Here is a 10656-nt window from a genome sequence, read left to right as displayed (position 1 = left end):
TATACAGCATGAGGCAGGCTCAGACGGTGTTAGGCCCAGTATGGATTGCACGTCATTGCACAAAGGTTAGAAAGGGTACCGTATCCCCGGATAACATGTATGGATAGCGTACACATTCAAAATATATGTCTATACAGCATGAGGCAGGCTCAGACGGTGTTAGGCCCAGTATGGATTGCACGTCATTGCACAAAGGTTAGAAAGGGTACCGTATCCCCGGATAACATGTATGGATAGCGTACACATTCAAAATATATGTCTATACAGCATGAGGCAGGCTCAGACGGTGTTAGGCCCAGTATGGATTGAACGTCATTGCACAAAGGTTAGAAGGGGTACCGTATCCCCGGATAACATGTATGGATAGCGTACACATTCAAAATATATGTCTATACAGCATGAGGCAGGCTCAGACGGTGTTAGGCCCAGTATGGATTGCACGTCATTGCACAAAGGTTAGAAGGGGTACCGTATCCCCGGATAACATGTATGGATAGCGTACACATTCAAAATATATGTCTATACAGCATGAGGCAGGCTCAGACGGTGTTAGGCCCAGTATGGATTGCACGTGATTGCACAAAGGTTAGAAAGGGTACCGTATCCCCGGATAACATGTATGGATAGCGTACACATTCAAAATATATGTCTATACAGCATGAGGCAGGCTCAGACGGTGTTAGGCCCAGTATGGATTGCACGTCATTGCACAAAGGTTAGAAGGGGTACCGTATCCCCGGATAACATGTATGGATAGCGTACACATTCAAAATATATGTCTATACAGCATGAGGCAGGCTCAGACGGTGTTAGGCCCAGTATGGATTGCACGTCATTGCACAAAGGTTAGAAGGGGTACCGTATCCCCAGATAACATGTATGGATAGCGTACACATTCAAAATATATGTCTATACAGCATGAGGCAGGCTCAGACGGTGTTAGGCCCAGTATGGATTGCACGTCATTGCACAAAGGTTAGAAAGGGTACCGTATCCCCGGATAACATGTATGGATAGCGTACACATTCAAAATATATGTCTATACAGCATGAGGCAGGCTCAGACGGTGTTAGGCCCAGTATGGATTGCACGTCATTGCACAAAGGTTAGAAGGGGTACCGTATCCCCGGATAACATGTATGGATAGCGTACACATTCAAAATATATGTCTATACAGCATGAGGCAGGCTCAGACGGTGTTAGGCCCAGTATGGATTGCACGTAGTGTTGAGCATTCCGATACCGCAAGTATCGGGTATCGGCCGATATTAGCGGTATCGGAATTCCGATACTTAATTCCGATACTTTTTTCATATCGGATTCCGGGATCGGAATCGGAATAGGAAGTTCCCATCATGCTATGAGCCTGCTTGCTTTGATTAAGCCAATGGGAATCCTCCGAAGTGTGGGCACATCCTGTTAGGCATGTAGGCATGTTAACTATTGGCATGGCTGTGATTGGCTGCCGAAATGATGTCATGATGCACTATAAAAGCCACCGCAGCCGCCATTTCTGGTCACTCTGCTGTGAATTCAGTTAGGGACAGGCTGCTGTAGAAGACTGTGAGGGACAGTTAGAAATAGCGATTCCACCAAACATCTAGTGCTTTACCCAGGCTACATAAACCACCACTGTAGCCTTCTTTGCCCTAGCAGCAGTGTTCACAGCTGTCTGCAAGGGCTGTGTGAGTGCAGCTCACGCTGTGGAGTGGGTCCTGCAGCCACGTCAGGCTGTAGGCCACCCAGTGTGATCACTGCTGCCTCATACATCTTTTATTTTTTGAGCTGCATTTTTTAAATAATTTCAATCTAGTGTGCTTCCATCCGTATCCATATACGTTGGTTGCAAACACTAGTAGTAGACAGCGGAGCCTTTCTGCAGCCTTTCAGTGCTAGTGTCCACTTTGCTGCACTGTTCACGGCTGTCTGAGAGGTCTCTGACTGTGTGTGAGTGCAGCTCACGCTGAGTAGTGTGTCCTGCAGCTACGTCTGGCTGTAGGACGCTCAGCGTGCGTCACTGCCTCACACATATTTTTATTTGAGTGCAGCTCATTTTTTCTTCTATTAGTGTGCATCCATCCGTCTCCATCTACGGTGGTTGCAAACACTATATAGGAGTACACAGCGGAGCCTTTCTGCAGCCTGTCAGTGCCAGTGCCCACTTAGCTGCACTGTTGACGGCTGTCTGAGAGGTCTCTGACTGTGTGTGAGTGCAGCTCACGCTGAGTAGAGTGTCCTGCAGCTACGTCTGGTTGTAGGACGCTCAACGTGCGTCACTGCCTCACACATATTTGTCTCTGAGTGCAGCTCATTTTTTCTTCTCCTATTAGTGTGCATCCATCCGTATCCATCAACATTGGTTGGTTGCAAACACTATATAGGAGTAGATAGAGGAGCCTTTTTTTCTGGCTTGTGCCCTGCCGGCGCAGCCAGATTAGTATTACCCAATTTTTTTGGAGCCTCATCTTTTGCATTGTAGGTTACCTGCCTGCATTGTAATAGCTCCAAAAAGTTGGTGATACTATCAGTTTCAATTCTTTGTTCTCATACTTTGAGTTTGTTTCAAACAAAGAAACCACATAAAAAGTTCACCAAACACTACATTTTGAACTTGTGTAGGCCACATCAGCTCCTATTAAAGTCTAGTCCACACACACACACTTCATAAAATTAGTGTTTCTTGTACCTGTAACCAGCTGTTCAGGAATAAGCACACTAAGGCCCCCCTTTGTACTTTTTTGCCTATCTTAAGCAGTCTTGCAAGATGAAGAAGGCAGGGAGTAAGGCGCGGGGGCGTGGGCGTGGGCGTGGAGTTTCAGCAGGGAGAGGACGTGGGGATTCTGCAGGGAGAGGACGTGGGGATTCTACAGGTAGAGGACGTGGGGATTCTGGGCCTGCTGCGGGCACCAGTGGATCAGCATCCCCCAGTTTTAGCAGGCAACAGTCCTTTATGCGCAGCTTTGTAGGACCTCAACGTACCCCACTGCTGCGGGAGGAACAAATTGAAGCCGTTGTCGGATGGATGGCAGCTAACGCATCGACTTCAATTACTTCCGCATCCTCTCAGGGTCAGAGCACCGAAGAGCAACCATCTGTCTCTTCACCACCTGCCAAAGTGCCCAGGCAGTCAGAGAGACATGGACAGGAGCCATCACAGTCTCTACTTCTGTTCTCGGAATCTGTTGGCTTGGAAAGAGGGGGCCAGCCAAGCAGCATTCCTGAATGTGAAGAAGAGGGAGTATGCAGTGATGCGCAACTTCTTTGTCCCTCTGAATCTGAAGAGGCGAGTGGGCCAGTGCCTATGGTCAGCACACCTCAGTACGCATCAGATGATGACGAGACTCAGTTGCCACTTTCTGGTGCGTACGGTGCTGGCGAGACAACCCCGGAGAAGCAGCTGTTTGAAGAGGGGAGGGAAGATGATGAGGTCCTTGACCCATCATGGCGTGAGCAACAGGAAGGTGGTGGGAGCAGCTCGGAGGAAGAGATTCCCCTACCGGCCAAAACAGGAGGCAGAGGGAGGGGGAAGACTTGGTTGCCTGTACCCTCCACTTCGGCACCCGTTAGGAGCATTCCTCCTTCCAAAGGCAAACCGGGCGCTCACAAGAGTTGCAGTGCGTGGTCCTTTTTTGACACAGTTGCAGATGACATTTGCTTTGTCAAATGCAAGCTGTGTCATCAGAGAGTCAAAAGAGGGAGAAATGTCAGCAACCTCAATACCACAAATATGTGGAAACATGTGCGCACCAAGCACGAGTTGGAGTTGCAGAGACACCCTGAAGACGTAGGCCAACGTACAGCACCACCTACCACCTCTTCAGTTCGTGTTGGGCCCTCTTCCTCCAGCTCACACACTGCTGGTTCGGCTTCCTCACAGGATCGCCAAGGAAGAACCTCTGCCACTGTTGTCCGGAGACCCTGTCAGATTCCACCCATAACAGCACGTTCCCATCCATCACAGCCATCGGTAGCACAGGCATGGGATAAAAGGCGCCCTTACTCGGCAAACCATCCCCGAGCACAGTCTCTGAATGCTGGCATTGCCAAACTTCTGGCAGTTGAAATGCTGTCATTCAGGCTGGTGGACACTGACACCTTCCGGGACTTAATGGCATTGGCAGTCCCCCAATACAACGTGCCCAGCCGCTTTTATTTCAGCAGGCGAGCCGTCCCTGCCCTGCAGAAACATGTTGAGGGCAAAATAAAACATGCGCTACTAAACGCCGTTAGTAGCAAGGTCCACCTGACCACCGATGCGTGGACCAGTAACCATGGACAGGGACGATACCTTTCCCTCACTGCCCACTGGGTCAATGTTGTGGAGCCGGGTACGGATCTGGAGAGTGGCGCTGTACGTGTTCTTCCAACGCCACGGATTGCAGGACTCCAGTCTGTACACATAGACTCCTCCTCCTACTCAAGTTCCTCAGAAACAGCAGAGCAGGAGCCTGTTACGACCGATATGAGCACAGCCGTGGCCAAACGTCAACAGGCTGTACTCAAATTAATTTCTTTGGGGAATCGAAGCCACACAGCGCAGGAGCTCTGGAATGCTATCAAGCTGGAGAGCGATGTGTGGTTTGGGCCAGCGAATCTCCAGCCGGGCTTGGTAGTGTGTGACAATGGCCGAAATCTGGTGGCAGCTCTTGGCCTAGGCAACCTCACACACATCCCATGTCTGGCACATGTTCTTAACTTGGTCGTGCAGAGCTTTCTGAGGGACTATCCGGATCTTGATGCACTGTTGCACAAGGTCCGCATAGAGTGCGCTCACTTGCGACGTTCCAGCACGGCAAGATCGCGCCTCGCTGCTCTGCAGCGACGATTTGGCCTTCCGGAACATCGCATCATATGTGACCTACCCACCCTGTGGAATTCAACGTTACATATGTTGGAGCGGTTGTGTGAGCAGCAGGCAGCAGTCATGGAGTACCAGCTGCATCAGGCGCAAACAAGTCGCACTGTGCGCCGTTCACACTTCAGCACCATTGAGTGGGCCTCTATGAAGGACATCTGCCTCGTTTTGCGTGCCTTCGATGAATCCACGCGGATGGCGAGTGCAGATGATGCACTAGTCAGCATGACTGTCCCCCTTATCTGCCTGCTTCAACAAACACTGCAAGCACTAAGGGATGAGGTTTCAGAAGAGGTGGAGGATGAGGAGTCCCAAATGCCATCTGCTTCTGGACAGTCTGCGCTACGTGTTTCCTCACAAAGGCCTAGGCAGGGGACACTTTGTGAGGAGGATGAGGAGGAGTCGATGGAGGAGGAAGACATCTCTCCAGAGGAGGGAGGTACACAAACCTCTACTCAGTATGTACAGCGAGGGTGGGGTGATGCAGAGCAGGTCGAGGTCACGCCTCAAACAGGGGACAGCGGTTCTTTGGCAGTTGGGAGTCTGCAGCACATGGTTGATTTCATGCTGCAGTGCCTGAGAAACGACCGCCGCATCGCCCACATTCTCGTCTCGGCTGATTATTGGGTGTACACCCTCCTAGATCCTCGCTACCGGGACAGCGTACAAAGGCTCATACCAACGTTGAACCGGGAGCGTAAAATGCGGGAGTACGAAGAGTCACTGGTGCAGTCCATAATGTTTTCCATTCCACCAGACAGCATTGTTGCTAGTGCTTTACAAAGCAGCTCTGTGCGTCGAGGCAGTGGAGGAAACTCTGCACAAAGAGGGAGCAGAGGCAGTGCCGCAGCACAAGGCAAGACCACTATGGCCCAAATGTGGCAAAGTTTTGTGTGTCCACCACAATTGTCTACACCATCAGCGACGCCTCGAGTCAGCAGGAGGCAACGCTTCCGTCAGATGGTGTCAGACTACATGTCTTGCCCTGTCGCTATACTCCCAGATGGCTCTTCCCCCTTCAAGTTTTGGGTCTCTAAGCTGGATACATGGCCAGAGCTTAGCCAGTATGCATTGGAGGTGCTGGCTTGCCCTGCTGCCAGTGTATTATCGGAATGTGTCTTTAGTGCCGCAGGTGGTGTACTAACAGACCGTCGCACGCGACTATCTTCCGATAATGTTGACCGGCTGACTTTTCTGAAAATGAACAAGGCCTGGATCTCCAAAGACTTTGCCATTCCTCTTACAGACTAAATTAGTGGTTGGCAACTGTATCCAGGTCTGCTGGTGTGTTCATTTTTCTACCACCTGAACTATAATCCCTGTGCTTCAACACAGCCAGTTGTCGCTCAGATGTGTCGTCTGCACAGAGAAACACACTAGCTCCTGTGTTACTGGGGTTCAGTAATGCCAGCTGATCCCCTGCTGTGTGGACGGCAGAGTCACCAGCTCCATCAACATTCAAACCACTACTGATTTTTAACCGTGCCCAACTTAGGTCTCTGGCTCCACTGTCTCTACTATTTCCCCTGACCTCCAACCCCGCCATCTACATCTCTGAAGTGGCGTCAGCACAATCTACACTTGTTCCTGTGTTCCTGTGGCTCAGTCCCATCAGTTTATCCCCTGATGTGTGTCCGGCAAGGTCTCCTGCTCTGTCCACATTCCCATAACCAGTAGTGGGAATGAGGACAGAGCTGGCGAACTTGCCGGACAAACATCAGGGGATCAACTGATGGGACTGAGCACCAGTAACACAGGAACAAGTGTAGATTGTGCTGACGCCACTTCAGAGATGTAGCTGGCGGGGTTGGAGGCCAGGGTAAATAGTAGAGACAGTGGAGCCAGAGGCCTAAGTGGAGCATGGTTAGAATCAGTAGTAGTCCACAACCTCCATAAAAACCGATGCCCATTGGCCTCTGCATGCGGCATGCGTAATCCTGGGCTCCAACAGCGTCAGTTGGTGTTCAGAAGTGTCGTCTCCACAGAGCCAAACACATTCGTTCAAGTGTTAGTGGGGTTCAGCACTGCCAGCTGTTCCCCTGCTGTGGAGATGGCAAGTCTCCTGCTGCATTCACCTGCCAAAATCCAGTAGGCCCCAGCCTGCTCCTCGCCTAATCCTGAGCTCCAACAACGTCAGTTGGTGTTCAGAAGTGTCGTCTCCACAGAGCCAAACACATTCGTTCAAGTGTTAGTGGGGTTCAGCACTGCCAGCTGTTCCCCTGCTGTGGAGATGGCAAGTCTCCTGCTGCATTCACCTGCCAAAATCAAGTAGGCCCCAGCCTGCTCCTCGCCTAATCCTGAGCTCCAACAACGTCAGTTGGTGTTCAGAAGTGTCGTCTCCACAGAGCCAAACACATTCGTTCAAGTGTTAGTGGGGTTCAGCACTGCCAGCTGTTCCCCTGCTGTGGAGATGGCAAGTCTCCTGCTGCATTCACCTGCCAAAATCCAGTAGGCCCCAGCCTGCTCCTCGCCTAATCCTGAGCTCCAACAACGTCAGTTGGTGTTCAGAAGTGTCGTCTCCACAGAGCCAAACACATTCGTTCAAGTGTTAGTGGGGTTCAGCACTGCCAGCTGTTCCCCTGCTGTGGAGATGGCAAGTCTCCTGCTGCATTCACCTGCCAAAATCAAGTAGGCCCCAGCCTGCTCCTCGCCTAATCCTGAGCTCCAACAACGTCAGTTGGTGTTCAGAAGTGTCGTCTCCACAGAGCCAAACACATTCGTTCAAGTGTTAGTGGGGTTCAGCACTGCCAGCTGTTCCCCTGCTGTGGAGATGGCAAGTCTCCTGCTGCATTCACCTGCCAAAATCAAGTAGGCCCCAGCCTGCTCCTCGCCTAATCCTGAGCTCCAACAACGTCAGTTGGTGTTCAGAAGTGTCGTCTCCACAGAGCCAAACACATTCGTTCAAGTGTTAGTGGGGTTCAGCACTGCCAGCTGTTCCCCTGCTGTGGAGATGGCAAGTCTCCTGCTGCATTCACCTGCCAAAATCCAGTAGGCCCCAGCCTGCTCCTCGCCTAATCCTGAGCTCCAACAACGTCAGTTGGTGTTCAGAAGTGTCGTCTCCACAGAGCCAAACACATTCGTTCAAGTGTTAGTGGGGTTCAGCACTGCCAGCTGTTCCCCTGCTGTGGAGATGGCAAGTCTCCTGCTGCATTCACCTGCCAAAATCAAGTAGGCCCCAGCCTGCTCCTCGCCTAATCCTGAGCTCCAACAACGTCAGTTGGTGTTCAGAAGTGTCGTCTCCACAGAGCCAAACACATTCGTTCAAGTGTTAGTGGGGTTCAGCACTGCCAGCTGTTCCCCTGCTGTGGAGATGGCAAGTCTCCTGCTGCATTCACCTGCCAAAATCAAGTAGGCCCCAGCCTGCTCCTCGCCTAATCCTGAGCTCCAACAACGTCAGTTGGTGTTCAGAAGTGTCGTCTCCACAGAGCCAAACACATTCGTTCAAGTGTTAGTGGGGTTCAGCACTGCCAGCTGTTCCCCTGCTGTGGAGATGGCAAGTCTCCTGCTGTATTCACCTGCCAAAATCCAGTAGGCCCCAGCCTGCTCCTCGCCTAATCCTGGGCTCCAACAACGTCAGTTGGTGTTCAGAAGTGTCGTCTCCACAGAGCCAAACACATTCGTTCAAGTGTTAGTGGGGTTCAGCACTGCCAGCTGTTCCCCTGCTGTGGAGATGGCAGTCTCTCCTGCTGTCTCCGCATTACAAAGACAGTAGGCCTCTGCCTACACCCTCCTATTTCCTGGGCTTCAACACAGCCAGTTGTAGTTCGGAAGTGCCGTCCACACGGAAAGAGATACTTGCTCCCGTGTCTCAGTGGGGTTCAGTAACGTCAGCTGATCCCCTGCTGTGTGGATGGCAGTCTCTCCTGCTGTCACCTCATTCAAAATACAGTAGGCCTCTGCCTACACCCTCCTATTTCCTGGGCTTCAACACAGCCAGTTGTAGTTCGGAAGTGCCGTCCACACGGAAAGAGATACTTGCTCCCGTGTCTCAGTGGGGTTCAGTAATGTCAGCTGATCCCCTGCTGTGTGGATGGCAGTCTCTCCTGCTGTCACCTCATTCAAAATACAGTAGGCCTCTGCCTACACCCTCCTATTTCCTGGGCTTCAACACAGCCAGTTGTAGTTCGGAAGTGCCGTCCACACGGAAAGAGATACTTGCTCCCGTGTCTCAGTGGGGTTCAGTAACGTCAGCTGATCCCCTGCTGTGTGGATGGCAGTCTCTCCTGCTGTCACCTCATTCAAAATACAGTAGGCCTCTGCCTACACCCTCCTATTTCCTGGGCTTCAACACAGCCAGTTGTAGTTCGGAAGTGCCGTCCACACGGAAAGAGACACTTGCTCCCGTGTCTCAGTGGGGTTCAGTAACGTCAGCTGATCCCCTGCTGTGTGGATGGCAGTCTCTCCTGCTGTAAACTCATTCAAAATACAGTAGGCCTCTGCCTACACCCTCCTATTTCCTGGGCTTCAACACAGCCAGTTGTAGTTCGGAAGTGCCGTCCACACGGAAAGAGATACTTGCTCCCGTGTCTCAGTGGGGTTCAGTAATGTCAGCTGATCCCCTGCTGTGTGGATGGCAGTCTCTCCTGCTGTCACCTCATTCAAAATACAGTAGGCCTCTGCCTACACCCTCCTATTTCCTGGGCTTCAACACAGCCAGTTGTAGTTCGGAAGTGCCGTCCACACGGAAAGAGACACTTGCTCCCGTGTCTCAGTGGGGTTCAGTAACGTCAGCTGATCCCCTGCTGTGTGGATGGCAGTCTCTCCTGCTGTAAACTCATTCAAAATACAGTAGGCCTCTGCCTACACCCTCCTATTTCCTGGGCTTCAACACAGCCAGTTGTAGTTCGGAAGTGCCGTCCACACGGAAAGAGATACTTGCTCCCGTGTCTCAGTGGGGTTCAGTAACGTCAGCTGATCCCCTGCTTTGTGGATGGCAGTCTCTCCTGCTGTCACCTCTTTCAAAATACAGTAGGCCTCTGCCTACACCCTCCTATTTCCTGGGCTTCAACACAGCCAGTTGTAGTTCGGAAGTGCCGTCCACACGGAAAGAGACACTTGCTCCCGTGTCTCAGTGGGGTTCAGTAACGTCAGCTGATCCCCTGCTGTGTGGATGGCAGTCTCTCCTGCTGTCACCTCATTCAAAATACAGTAGGCCTCTGCCTACACCCTCCTATTTCCTGGGCTTCAACACAGCCAGTTGTAGTTCGGAAGTGCCGTCCACACGGAAAGAGACACTTGCTCCCGTGTCTCAGTGGGGTTCAGTAACGTCAGCTGATCCCCTGCTTTGTGGATGGCAGTCTCTCCTGCTGTCACCTCTTTCAAAATACAGTAGGCCTCTGCCTACACCCTCCTATTTCCTGGGCTTCAACACAGCCAGTTGTAGTTCGGAAGTGCCGTCCACACGGAAAGAGACACTTGCTCCCGTGTCTCAGTGGGGTTCAGTAACGTCAGCTGATCCCCTGCTGTGTGGATGGCAGTCTCTCCTGCTGTAAACTCATTCAAAATACAGTAGGCCTCTGCCTACACCCTCCTATTTCCTGGGCTTCAACACAGCCAGTTGTAGTTCGGAAGTGCCGTCCACACGGAAAGAGATACTTGCTCCCGTGTCTCAGTGGGGTTCAGTAATGTCAGCTGATCCCCTGCTGTGTGGATGGCAGTCTCTCCTGCTGTCACCTCATTCAAAATACAGTAGGCCTCTGCCTACACCCTCCTATTTCCTGGGCTTCAACACAGCCAGTTGTAGTTCGGAAGTGCCGTCCACACGGAAAGAGATACTTGCTCCCGTGTCTCAGTGGGGTTCA

This window comes from Dendrobates tinctorius, unplaced genomic scaffold, assembly GCF_039654945.1.
Source record: "Dendrobates tinctorius isolate UK_male_01 unplaced genomic scaffold, ASM3965494v1 ptg000015l, whole genome shotgun sequence".
NCBI lineage: Eukaryota > Metazoa > Chordata > Amphibia > Anura > Dendrobatidae > Dendrobates > Dendrobates tinctorius.
This window is presented reverse-complemented; position numbering follows the sequence as displayed.